The 12,890-nt window shown below is 36.1% G+C and overlaps 2 protein-coding genes across 2 annotated transcripts in view; one reads left to right on the plus strand and one right to left on the minus strand.

Annotated features, from left to right (window-relative positions):
* pcxb (pyruvate carboxylase b) overlaps positions 1–12,890 on the minus strand; it is a 340,834-nt gene that overhangs the window by 88,995 nt on the left and 238,949 nt on the right. The window lies entirely within an intron of this gene.
* The window catches only part of LOC130232393 (leucine-rich repeat and fibronectin type-III domain-containing protein 4), a 44,077-nt gene continuing 40,512 nt past the window's right edge, over positions 9,326–12,890 (plus strand). The window contains exons 1-2 of the mRNA XM_056462261.1: positions 9,326–9,823; positions 11,286–12,057. The gene's annotated coding sequence lies outside the window, so the exon portion shown is untranslated. The remainder of the gene's footprint in view (positions 9,824–11,285; positions 12,058–12,890) is intronic.

Below are 12,890 nucleotides of genomic sequence, written 5' to 3' on the forward strand. Positions count from 1 at the left end.
CCGCTGTGGCGACCCTGGATTAATAAAGTGACTAAGCCGAAAAGAAAATGAATGAATGAATGAATAAATAAATAAATCCATGCAGTTTAATCCAATTAAAATGTAAAGTAAACATCAATAATTATATCAATTATAATTAACCTCATTAGTTCTCAAATATTAAAAAATCTATTCTATATTAAGATGTAAGCAATGTTTTTGTTCTGATCAATGTTTATATAAAAGAAAGATCTGTTGATAAGTTAATGCAATAAAGTCTCTTCAAAAACATTAAATAAACTGCTTGATTCATTTGGATTACCTTCATGATGAAATTGTTTTATGCTTATGAAATTATTTGAGTAAATAATGAAAAATTAAATAAATTAAATAGTGTGCACTGTTAGAAATGAAAATTCAAAACCAGGACTTTAGCAATGATGCCACAGAATAGCCATAACTGCTTTTCCCAAAGAACATTTTATTTCCTAGTAATGATGAACATTATTATTTTCCATTCTAAAGAACCTTGTGAAATCGATGCTAAAAGCTCTCCATGGAATCATCCATGCCAGTAAAGAAGCTTCATTTTTAAGAGTGCATGTAATAAAACCTGCAGGCTTAATTTATATATATCAAACAAGGCAGACTATGATACAATCTACAGAGGATGAGAAAAGATACTCATGTCTCTCAATTTGCAAATGTCCATTATTTCCATCTGTCCAAGCGTTCTGTGTTCTGGAACCAAAGCCAAAAAATTACAGATTTTACAGTGAGAAATAACAAACTGAGAAACATCAAAGGAATATCTGACCCCATCTCACAGAAACTCTTGCTCTTTCTCTCTCTCTCTCTCTCTCTCTCTCACACACACGCACGCACGCACGCACACACACACACACACACACACACACACACACACACACACACACACACACACACAAACTTTTTAGCACATGCTAAATGTTAGATATGTTGGACATTTATTAAGCTCTTTAAACTTTCAAACAGCCTTGTGGCAAAGTGAGCCTATTTTGGTCTCCACATATAACATAACATAACATAACATAATATAATATAACATAACATAACATAACATAACATAACATAACATAACATAACATAACATAACATAACATAACATAACATAAACAGACAAACAAACAAATTACCACGAATGAATACAACTCTGTGTAAAATAAAGGTTTGAGAAATTTTAATGAAAGGCCTTTATTTGTCTGTCTAGCAGAGCGTGATAAAGTATAGGCCTGTCAGCATAACTGGCATCTGTTCAAAAACAATAACAGTTCTTGAAAACAAATAAATGAATAAATAAAACTGCACAAACATTACACACATATGTGTTCTTCCTATAAGCCATTAAAGAATGAATAGAAGCCTGTCAAGTAATCCATCATTCCATCTCTCCCTCTATCTCTCTCTCTCTCTCTCTCTCTCTCTCTCTCTCTCTCTCTCTCTCTAAGGTTTTATTAGGTACCTGATAGGAACAGCTAAACTGGTGGTGTGGCAGACACTGAACAAATAAGGTTTACCAATAGTCACCGGCTCTAAGTGGTTAAGTTATAAATAATGTTTAATAACAGGAAAGTTAAAGATTGAAACTGCATATTATAAGTTAACAAACATTTTATGTGTTTTTTTATGAGGAATGTTGGGTTATTTTAAGTTTTATGTGTGGTACATCATAATAAGCTTGTTTTTAAATGTTACATTTTGTAATTTTTTTAAATTAAATTATTCAGAATGTGAAGTTATTGGTACAAATAAAAGCAACCCAGGCTCATTCTGAAAATGTACCTCTATATACATTTCTGGAGACTATCAAATACGTCCCAGGAGCTATGTTTTTTTTCAGTTCTTGTTTTCGTGAATCCACGAGAGGCCGCTGTGTACGCTTTTTGAGATCTCAAATTTCTCTCACGAGTGCCATTCACGCCTGCTGTTCTCTTGTAAAACGACTGACTGTTGGACTGACTGACCAATCGACTGACCCACCCTCCCCTATCCCTAAACCCAACCAATAGTATTTTAAAAAGCACAGAATGACCCGCCTACCCACTTCCCTAAACCCAACTAACAAATTTAAAAAGCAATTCAGAAAAAGAAAAGCCCTCGTCTGATTTTTACCCCATTCTCACCCTGTTATTCACTTGTTTATTTAATTTTTTGGCTTCTGTTTTTGTCTATAATATTTTGGTGTTTTACCTGCTTTCTGGAACCATTTTTCACCAGACTCGAATCCCGTCATCATGATCACTGCGTCTTAAGTCCACTGACGTAAATAGTGAGCTAAGTGGATAAACTGGTAACAGTTGTAAAGTCATCCATAGGGAGGCAAGTGGTCACCTGGTAAGCCGCATAGCATTCATTTAAAAAATGATATGCAGCCATATGAACCTCTGGCTACATAAATCACAATCTACAGAAATGTATATAGGGCTACGTTTTCAGAATGAGCCTCTGTTGAATAAAAGTGTTCTTAAACCTCTCTCTTTCTCATTTGAACTAAACTCCAAAACCATCTTAGAGATGGTAAACAGACAACAATTTTCCTGTCAAGATGTTCACCAGAGACTTTCAATATAAAGCAAACACTGTTAATGCATGCACTGTCCATGGTGCTGAAAAGAGTTTGTGCACACGAGACAAAACAAAGAAGTGTGTAATGGTGAACGTGACACTGTGATTAATTGTCTTCATTTTTAATTTGCATGTGTTATGGCAATGGTGTGAAAGTGCTATGACTAAATGTGTGTGAAGTTGGGGGAGGAACTAAATATAGAGGAACACAAAAAATGCAGACAGACTCACTTGCCTTCCGTAGGGTGGGGGTGGAGGCCCTTCTGTACAGTGTGAAAATAAACAGTGGTTGACTTATATGGACTTTTCAGAGGCCTAATGCAAAACCAATACCACTGCTACAATAATATTAGGACACTTAAGACACTTTAACAAATGTATACATGTCTTTGCTGGAGACATTATTAAATCAAGACCACATCAGTCATCAGTTTAAGGGTTTTTTTCATTTTATTTTATAGATTTTATTTTAATTTATAGAGTTTTCTTTACTGATTTTGCCCAAAGCATGATATTTTATTTTGTGCACTCACTCACTGATTAGTATTTGATTCATATTTGTTTGTGTGCAATGTCTATCTGTTCATCTATGTTTACATTTAAAGATCATTAAATATTCATTGTGAATTAATCTTTAAGACAAATTTTCTTAAGCACAATCATATAAAACTGTTTTCAATACCTATACACTCAAAAATGACGTTTGCTGCTTGTTTAAACTTATTTTTATGTGCTTATTTAAATTTTGTTGAAACAACGCAAATTGTTTTTGTTCATCCTACATAAATTTGTAAAATCGGTTACGTTAGACGATTTGTGTTGGGATGTGGGGAAAATTTAAATAAACTTATTTTTATTAATTTTGTGTCTTTATTTTTTATTCAAAAAATGTTTAGACTAACAACATATTATTCAATATTTTTTTTTTTTGTATGATATCATATATTAACCAAACACTTCTTCTTTTTTACTGTGTTGAATACTTCTTAATTTTGGAAATAAGAATAAATATATTGTGGGGGGCTTGCTCCACACTTCTATCTAACCAGAAGTCTAGACATGTCACAAGGAGCTGGATGCTTGAAGAAATTGTGAAATATATTGAAGATGCACTTAACTGTTCAGTTCTGGTATGCAGAGAAGGGTTGCAGAAAGAGGAAGTATCTTTGGGTGCAACAGCCAAAGGACTGCAGAATGACAGATAAGTGACGTTACACCAAAACTCCACCTGTTACTATCAGTTGTGTATATATTCTGGAGTCATGGAAATGCTAATTAGTTGCGAACCTTCTGAATGTAATTCTTGTATTGCATTGGGGTAACGTAAACCACATAACCCAGTCCTCAAATTATTCATTTGTATCTAATAAATTACTAATATAAACACTCTCCTGACCTTTTATTTTATTGAACATGCATGTAATTGGCTAGATATTCCAACAGGGACAACATGAAGGAATTGTGTGGAACATGGCGTTTTTCAGAGTGTACCTGAATATTGGTGAATATGGAATAAGATAGCATTTTTGCAATGTAGTTTCACTCAGATGGTTGCTTTTTTAATCAATCCATTTGGTTTTTAATGTTGCTCATTAGTTATGACTACAGGCTATGAAAAGAATAACACAACCTACCACAATGTAATTATAATTATTCACCAATTAATGATAAACAATGAAAAACGGATAGTTTATGAGCACTTCATAAACAATAACTTTGATTAAAAACACAACACAACAGAATGGAATGAACCCAAATGACACAAAACAAAACAAAACAAACAACCCAGGCTCATTTTGAAAATGTACCTGTGGCAAGTGGGTGGGGCCAAGAACCGTGAGAACGCGGTTGAGTGGTGATGCAAAACACATGAGCCACACACCGGCGAGAGGTGACGAGAGAGGATCTGGCCTGGACACTTAATGTTTTACTTTTACTTTCAGTTTGATGGCAGTCTCTGTCTGAGCTGCCATCTGTTTGTTTTATTTTTTCATTAAAATGATTTAAAAGTTCATCGGATCTCCGTTTCCTTCTTCTTGATGACCAGACGGCCATCTAACTTCATTACAGTACCGCTATATACATTTCAGGAGAGAGCCAAATACATCGCTGGAGGTATGCCTTTTTTTGCAGTTTTTGTTTTTGCAAATTCACCAGAGGCCACAGTATATGTTTTTTGAGATCTCAGATTTTTCTCGTAAGTGCTATTCGTGTCTACTGTTTCTGCGCAAATCCACCAGAAGTCGCTGTCGACTAACTGACTGACTGACTTACTGACTGACTGACTGACGATCGACTATCCCACCCGCCTCTTTCCCTAAACTCAACCCATAGTGCTATCAAAAGCACCAATTGAAAAGCTGTCCATATGTAGGTGAGTGGTCAGCTGGTAAGCGTGAAAAGGAATGATATCATACCGCCCCATATCGTTCGTTTTAAAGATGAAATGCAGCCATATGTACTTCTGGCTACATAATTTGCGATCTCCCGAAATCTTTCTAGGGCTACGTTTTCACAATGAGCCTCTGTTGCATCACAACAAATGCTCTGAAAACCTAAACTTTAGCAAAAAATAAAAGTTCCTAAAATTTGCTCAAAGTACCAAACAAGAGCGATACAAGTAATAAAAATGAAAACTCTGCTCATTAGAGAGTTTAATAGCTAATGCGTATGAATGAGAATAAGTCTAACAATGAGGCAAGACATGAGGAAGCAGGGCAGGGTTTAAGTGGTGTTCCACATCACTGCTGCTTCTAATCAACTGAACAAATGAGTTGTGTCACATCTGAATAGTCTTCATTTCTAATAAACTCCATACACAATAAACACACATATGCATACCTACTCAAGATGCTCTTACAGAACACATGCATGAACGCTGTATGTTATTATTAGTCTGCGAAGTTGATTCTCTGTTTAGTAGGAATTTCCGTTGTGAATGTGTGAGTGTTATGCGGCATTGGTTTGTGTTTGCTAAAATGTGGCCACCATTCTCGATATCATTATGGAAATAAACCAGCCAAAATATATTGTGAAATGCTTTTTAAAATGAAAAATGACACCACTGAAAATCTAAAACTCTCTCTTAAGATATCCCCATTACATATTCTCTCTCTCTTTCTCCCTCTCATTAGTTGGTGTGTGTTTGCCTTTAACTGGGTAAATTTGAAGGCTGTTCATAACTCATCTATTCCAATAATAACTAATAAGACAAGACAAATATAGCAGGCAGAGACGGAGAGAGGTGCCCAATGATGGTACAGCTAGATAAATTACACACACTCAAAAGCGTGCACACACACGCACACACACACACACATGCACATACACTAATCTCATATGCATACGATCTATCTTCCCTTTCCTCTCTTTTACAGACATATATCCATTGCATTCATTGTTTTAAAACTGAGTTAAGCACATTTTGTCTATGAAGCCAATTAACTCATTGGGAACATTCTATATAGGTGTTGTGGCACATTTTGGTAACACTTTATAATAACCGCACACCATGAATCATTTATTAACCATTGGCAAATACTTAGTTCATAATGTGTTAAGCATTAACACTACTTTAATAGAGATTGTATTCTAGTCTAATAAGCATATACATTCACCAGCCACTTTATTAGGTACACATTACTAGTGCTGGGTTGGAAGTAGCCATCAAGAAGCCATAGACATGGTCAGCACAATACTCAGGTAGGCTGTGGTGTTGACACAATGCTTAATTAGTACTAGTGGGCCCAAAGTGTGCCAATAAAATATCCCCCACACCATTACACCACCACCAGCCTGAACTGTTGATACAAGGCAGGATGGATCCATGCTTTCATGTTGTTGATGACAAATTCTGACCCTACCATCCGAATGTGGCAGCAGAAATCTAGACTCATCAGAGCAGGCAACGTTTTTCCAATCTTTTATTGTACAATTTTGATGAGCCTGTGTGAATTGTAGCCTCAGTTTTCTGTTCTTAGCTGACAGGAGTAGCACCCGGTTTGGTCTTCTGCTGCTCTGGTCCATCCACCTCAAGGTTTGATGTGTTGTGCATTCAGAGATGCTCTTCTGCATACCTCAGTTGTAACGAGTGGTTATTTGAGTTACTGTTGCCTTTCTATCAGCTTGAATCAGTCTGGCCATTCTCCTCTGACCTCTTGCATCAACAAGGCATTTGTGCCCACAGAACTGTTGCTCACTGGATATTTTCTTTTTTTTCTGACTATTCTCTGTAAACCCTAGAGATGGTTGTTTGTGAAAATCACAGTAGATCAGCAGTTTCTGAAATACTCAGACCAGCCTGTCTGGCACCAACAACCATCACATTCAAAGCCACTTAAATCACCTTTCTTTCCCATTCTGATTCTCAGTTTGAACTGCAGCAGATTGTCTTGACCATGTTTACATGCCTAAATGCACTGAGTTGCTGCCGAGTGATTGGCTGATTAGAAATTTGTGTTAATAAGCAGTTGATACCTAATAAAGTAGCCGGTGAGTGTGTAATGTGCTTAATGGTTTTATTTTTATACTTCATTCATTCATTTTCCTTCAGCTTAGTTCCCTATTTATAAGTAGTCGCCACAGTGGAATGAACCGGCAACTAATCCAATGTATGATTTACGCAGCGGATACCCTCCAGCTGGAACCCAGTACTGGGAAACACTCATACACTCTCACATTCACACTCATACACTATAGCCAATTTAGTTTACCCAATTCACTTATAGCGCATATCTTTGGACTGTGGGGAAACCCGGAGCACCTGGCGAAAACCCACGCGATTCATACTTTGTTAATGATTTATTTTTCACTAATAAATCAAATATTGAATTATTTTTCAAACCAGTTATTTAAGAGTAGTTAGTTTTTAAAAAGATAATTCAGAACGAGTTACATTATACATCTTATTATACAGGCATATAGTAATAGTTATTTTATAAGTTAATACATACTTTATTAACACAAATTCTTACAATTTTGAAAGATCTAAAGTGTGGGCTATTTAGACTTTGTAAACCCCTTATAAATGACAAATAACAACTCAGTTATATTCTAAACAGAAAAAAAGGAAATCAACTGAGTGATTCAGAACAAAAAAACTATTAATTTCAAGATATAAAAAAATAAACTGTACAGCTGTATTAAGTGAAAAAATAAATCTTTGCGATCTTATCTAATACAATTATTGTACAGGTTAAACATTGCTGAGTAATTGAAGTGTCAACATACAACATAAATTTTGATAAAACATCAATGATATAATGATTTAACAATATAACAATATACTAAAACATGGCTTTGTTATTTAGCAATGTCTAAACTGTACAATATTTTATTTTATTTTAAGATATACAACAAAATCTTTTAAGAACATAACTGAGCCTGTCACTCATAAGGGATTTGCAAAGCATAAATAGTCCTCATTTTAGATGAGCTCACAAAACTGTAGAAGTTTGTGCTAATAAAGCATTTATTAACAGACATGTTACATTACAATACGCCTAGAAAATAAGCTGTGGAAATGTTAATTTGAGTAGTAGTTTATTAATCATTTACTTACTTGTTCTGAATGACCTTAAAAAACACTGTCTACTTTTAAATAACTGGTTAGAACAAATGCAATGCTTAATTTAGTAATGAACATTCAAGCAAAGTATAGAATCATTAAGAACATAATATATGTGGAAATTAGAAATGAATTTGGAAATAACCCAGCAGGCACACAACATCATATGACTTAATGTTAGGTTAAAATTTACGACATGATGTTAGGTGACCAAAATTCAATGTCTAGCCAGCGTCTAAGGACAACGTTATTTTAACGTCCAATAATTATGTCAAATTACATTGATATTTGGTTGATTTTAGGTTGTGTTGGAAATTGACCAACATCCAACATCTGATAGATGTCATAGTGGTAATGTCCACACAACGTCAAGATTTAACATGATTAGACATTGATATTTGGTTGATTTTAGATTGGACGTTGGACATTGGGTTCTGACGTCAATCCGATTTTCATTTCCAAACAAAATCCAGCGTCCCCGCGACATTGGGGTGCGTTGGGGTACAACATCAATATAATGTCATGTTGATGTCCTGTGCCTGCAGGGAATAGTATTAATGTTTTTAAACAAATCTTTATGCTTGATAAGCAAAATCAAATATGGAATGGATGTTTTGAGTGGAGTGTATGCAAAACAACCTTTTCTTGAATCCACAGCCGACTTGAAGTGACGGACACCACAGCAGGTGATTTTAAACAATGTTGACGCACAATGTTTACATTTGGACATCTGAATATCAAGATGTAGGCAAAACATCACATATGGCAGTGACTATGATTTCAAACACAAAATGAGGTGAGCTATTACCAGGAAAAAGTAATTTTCCCTTACATATATCAATGTATTAAATACATTAAGAGTTTCAGAGGGAAAGCATCAATCTTATCAACAGCAGGCTTCAGTGAAAGCGATATCAATCCTTCTCTACGTTTGATGTACATCTTTATCCCTTTCCTCTCATATCACTCTCTTCCATCCATTTCTCTGTACTTAGCTCTTCCTTCTGCTTCTCTATCATCTCTTCCTCTATCGCTCCCTCGCTACCCAGACCATCATACACAGCCAATACTGCTGGAGGCTGTCCATCTCGCTCTCTCTCTCTCTTTCTCGCTCTCTCTCAGCCCCCTCCCTCTCTCCCTGTATCAGTGCGTGTAGTCGACACTCTCTCCTTAGTCGCTCGCTGGCTCGTGCAAACATCTCAGCAGCTTGCATAAGAGAAAAGAAAACACATTGAGTAGAAATCGGTGTAAAAACTGAACTAGAAGCAAATGAAAGAAGTATGGATGGAAAATGCTAAAAATATCCAGCATTCCAAAAGACTTGTCATTTTTCCTCTCTCGTGTGATCTAATTTTTTTTCCCTCTTTTTCTCTTCTGTTGTTCTCTGGATACCTGACCGACAGGATTAAAAATGACTTAAATTTCAATCAGCTGTGGCAGGAGAGAAAGAAAGGAGGATGAAAAAAGAGGAGTTTGTCCTCTGAAGAGATTCAGCGGCACACAGCTGGTGAGAACGAGGGAGTGTTAGATGGAGAAAGAGAATTCATGAGAGGGAGGGAAGAGGACAGGAGTCCGAATAAGAGAGAAAGAGGGTCTTGTTTCGCTTTTGAGGAAGCCAGGAATCGGATCGTGGTTTCCTGCAGGACTACTCAACTGGAAATGCTGGAAAAGCAGGTTTGTGTGGATGTGTTTGTGTGTGCGTCATTTAAAGAATGGACATCGAAATTTGAGAGTAAAGAAAAGAAGGCATTTCTGATAAAGAAACCAGAGAAAAGATTGATGAGGCAGAGAGATGATGCGTAGATGAAAGCTTGTCAGTCTGCATGGTGACATGACTGATGCCATATAAGACAGCTGCTTAACTCTCGCACACAGACACACGCAAGCACACACACTCATTAACTAGTAGTCACAGTCTCACACACAAAGCAGCACACAGTCACCGCACCCACAGATTAAAAAACACTCTGTCTGCATTTGTGATTCTCCTGACACACACATACACGCATGCATGAGGTGTTTAATTTGAATGCTGTCTGTGCTGCCTGAGACACACTCAAAATGAATGACAAGCTGAAGAGGACACAAAAATAACTAGAGATATTTGTGTGTGATAGAGAGAGAGGGAGAGAGAGAGAGAGAGAGAGAGAGAGAGAGAGAGAGAGAGAGAGAGAGAGAGAGAGAGAGAGAGAGAGAGAGAGAGAGAGAGAGAGAGAAGGTGAGAGACAAAATGACAGGAAACCACTTGTGTGACATTTCCAAGAGGGATCAATGTTTTTGTGCAATTGGACAAGGTGAGAAAACACAGAAAACAGTGAGAGACAGAGATGACTAAAGATGAGAGATGCAGTCTGGAGGAATTTTTGGAAAGTGCAAAATGGTGAGATGACATCAGGATGGGAGGGAGGCGTCCTGGGAACAGAAAAAAAAAACAAAACAAAAAAAAAACAGGGGTGGACTGGGATCCAAATTATTTAGCCCAGTGGAAGGGGTTGCCATTTAGAACTGGACCCTGTGCATTTCAGTGGCAGCCCTAAATGACATTAGAGGCAGTGTGTAATTAAATATTATCTCTCAAAGGGGATGTCTCAGTTGTTAATCTTTCAAGGGTTTCATGGTAACAAAGGAGAGAACGTGGAGTTCTCTTTATTTTCTTCTTCAGTTTTTGTCCAGAGAAAGACCCTATTAATCACTAATATTAAGATATTTGTATCAGAATAGATTTTATTAAAACTGTGCTGAGATTTGGTAAGACAATAAAAGTGTATACATGTTTCATACGTTAAGGATTGATGACAAATTCTTATGTTTATTTATTTATTTATTTATTCTTTTATGTATTTGAATATAAATATTTTTAGTGAATGTCAAAAACTGTTAAATGTGTATTTCTTGTATGGAATTTTAGAAGAACGATGAAACAAAACAATTAACTATAACTTAATTAACAATCAACAAAAAGTAACAATTTAATTAAAATCGAAATTAAATTGTCCTCTGGGTCATTCTATTAATTTTCAACCCAAGTATCTCTGTTTATGTGTGCATTCATTCACAGTTAAAACTGAAATTAATTGGTGATGTTTCTCTTGTCTCTTCCTCCTCATTCCCAACTCATCTTCCTCATTCCACCTAGTCATCCATCCCCCCCTCCCATCTACCCATTTATCTCTGTGCTGGAGATGTTTTATTGCCATAAGGCATAAAGACCTCAGAACTGGTAGCTCACTGGAATCCAACAATAATAAATAATTAAATCAATTAAAAAAACAGACAAATGGAACAAACAACTGAAGGAGTGAATGCATGAAAACAACAATCAGAGGAATTTGGAGCAGAACACAAACAAGGTCCAAATTTGGAATAAGGAATAAACAGACTGACAGAATGAGGGAGAGCGCTGAGGAGGCGGTGAGCGGGAAAATGAGCACTTGATCATGGCAGGTGGATGCAAAAGAGCAGGAAAAGAAGATGGGAGGAAGATAAAACCCGCACGATCCAAGAAATTAGAGGGAAGAACAGCAGGAAAGACTCAAAAGTGGAAAAAAATGGAGAGAATCCTCAAATGCGTTTCGTGGAAATGTGAAACTGCTGAAAGGCCCTAAGGCCAAAATGTTTCACAGCAGGACCATTTTAAAAAGGGAAGAACATATCCTAGTGCTTTCCAGAAGCCAAACTGGAGGAGATACGAATAGAATTGAATCAAGCCAGAATCAAGCTAAATCCTCATGTTTGAGGTGTGTGCATGGACACGGCATTGACACACAAACACACAAGGACACTCTACCTTGACAAGGGATAAGCACTTCAGCCTGGATTACCAAACACACCTCTGAAACTTAAACACTTACAGATAAACACTTGGGAATGAGCTGCTAATTGACCTGGGATCAACACAGACAGAAAAGGTAAATGTTCACATTCACACACACATACATACTGGAATGGTTGAAGACTAATGGACAAGGTAATTGACCGACCCTAGATGAAAAGTGCAGGACAGAAAATCTTTACGACGCTTTTGTACGCACAATCCTTTTTTGCATCCTTCAGCACAAACAGTTCAGTATTATACTGTATTGCTTAGAGGTTGCCCTTTCAGAACTCAGAAGAGTTAATAAGGTATTCTGGTGGAGAATGGAGTGCTGGCTTCATTAAATTACTGACTTTGTTATTGATGTTATTAAAATTTCTTAAAAACAAAAATGACTGAGACAACTCAGCTGACACACTGAATCTACGTGGTAACAAAAGCTCTGTTGGGTTAATAAAATATGGACAAACCCAATCACTGCATAAAAAAATTCATTTTTTAAACATTTTTAATACCAAAACAACCCAGCATTTTTAAGTGCAGATGTGCAAGGTGTAGTCAGAGTTAACATTGTCTGGAGAACTTGGTAACACTTTATAATAACTACACACTATGGATCATTTACTAAGCATTAGCATCTAGTGACTTCATTATTTGTTAAGCATTACCTCTGTAATAATAAGCGTTAGTAAGCAGTTTATAACTGCAGCTACAAATGCTGTATTCTTAACATACAACCACATTTATAATGTGCTTAATAATTGTACTTTCATACTTTGTTAATGATTTATTTTTCATTACTAAACTACTTATTGCATTATTTACAAACCAGTTGTATTTAAGAATAGTTGGTGTTTGTTAAACTTAATCAGAATGAGTTAGTAAATGATTAATAAATGTTTAATTTTTTATATTCAGGCATATAGT

The sequence above is a fragment of the Danio aesculapii genome, chromosome 7, assembly GCF_903798145.1.
Source record: "Danio aesculapii chromosome 7, fDanAes4.1, whole genome shotgun sequence".
NCBI lineage: Eukaryota > Metazoa > Chordata > Actinopteri > Cypriniformes > Danionidae > Danio > Danio aesculapii.